Source organism: Pteropus alecto, unplaced genomic scaffold, assembly GCF_000325575.1.
Source record: "Pteropus alecto unplaced genomic scaffold, ASM32557v1 scaffold239, whole genome shotgun sequence".
Taxonomy (NCBI): Eukaryota; Metazoa; Chordata; class Mammalia; order Chiroptera; family Pteropodidae; genus Pteropus; species Pteropus alecto.
In genome coordinates this window covers 4787061-4788486 of record NW_006494613.1, presented here as the reverse complement: position 1 = coordinate 4788486, position 1426 = coordinate 4787061, and the positions used below count along the sequence as shown (strand labels likewise).

At 30.1% G+C, this 1426-nt stretch overlaps 1 pseudogene; it reads left to right on the top strand.

Moving 5' to 3' along the window:
• Positions 1 to 513: 513 nt before the first annotated feature.
• LOC112474558 lies at positions 514 to 632 on the top strand (annotated as a pseudogene).
• The last annotated feature ends 794 nt before the right edge of the window (positions 633 to 1426 follow it).

The following is a 1426-nucleotide window of genomic DNA, read 5'->3' as shown; positions in this document are numbered from 1 at the left end:
TAGTATGTATCAAATAGAATTATATACATAGCTATATGCATACATGGGAAAATGTTTTCCTAATCTAATAAGGATATTAAGATTAGAGATTTCTTTTCCCCTATTTTAGGGAAAAATGTTTTTAGAACACTTTGGGTCCTTTAGTAGTTTTATTCTAAATATTTTTTTGTCAATTTCATTTGTTGCATAAATTTGAACTTGATAATGAAACAAGGCCAAAGTGAATCCAATTCATCTCAAAACTCCTTTGGATGAATCACATGCTCTCTTGCATTTTGTCTTTGTGCCAGCTTTATATCAAAATCTCTTTGAATTACTTCATAAAATTTTTGACTCATAATAAAAGAAATATTTAATTTTACAATTGCTACGTCTCATAGAAAAATGGTATTATAATTTCTAAGCTTTTCTTAATTTTCATTAAATGAACAAAGTATGAAATTCAAGCAGCCATGAAAAATACTGTCTTTTAAGAATATAGGAGATTTTTCAAATTAAAATAATTACACCCCAGTCTACGGCCATGCCATCCTGAACAAGCCCGATCCCGTCTGATCTCGGAAGCTAATCAGGGTCAAGCCTGGTTAGTACTTGGATGGGAAACCACCTAGGAAGACCAGGTGCTGTAAGTGTAAAAAAATAAAATAAAATAAAAAAATAAGGTAAGGGATTGTAAGCTGACAAGGTCCTTGCAATCGGTGAGATCAACCAAGGGTTGCCTCACCTTAAAAAAAAAAAAAAAAAAAATTTATACCCCAACTTCGTAATTGGAAATAAAGCCCACTTTCTATGCTCCTCTGGTTTTAACCTTCCCTCTGGCAGTTTTACAACCTAACTATTAGAGGGCTATATCTACCAATTTAAAGGAATTAATAAAAATCATGGAAAAGGAATTAAATAAAAATCTTATATCAAGTCTTATCTTCTTAAAAATGTGACTTATCAACAAATAACAAGATTTAAGCTAAGATATACTACGAGTTAAACCAAGATATCATATTAATTCTATAAAGATTGACTTTTCTTTTAAACAAATAATAAAGGTCATCTGATAGAATCATTCCCTATCTCTGATTCTAAAATCATTTTTGCAGTTAAAAAGCAGAAAACAATAATTTAGTTGTTATGTCAGGACCAGGGAATCAGATCTTGCAAATTAGAACATTAGAATTAACTTATTATTTTTAAATAATTTTTCACAAATGCATTTGAAATATAAAACTGACCTAAGAATTCCAAAATTACAGTATAAGCTACATAACAGATCCAGTGGATGAAGGCTTATTCATTTCAAAGAAGATATAGTACTCTGAATTCTGTTTGTTTTAGCATCTGGACATATATACAGCTTCTCAATTATTCAAGTTCCACTTATTCAGAAGTCCCACTGAAAGAATAACTACACCAGCCTAAAAGAAAACAATCA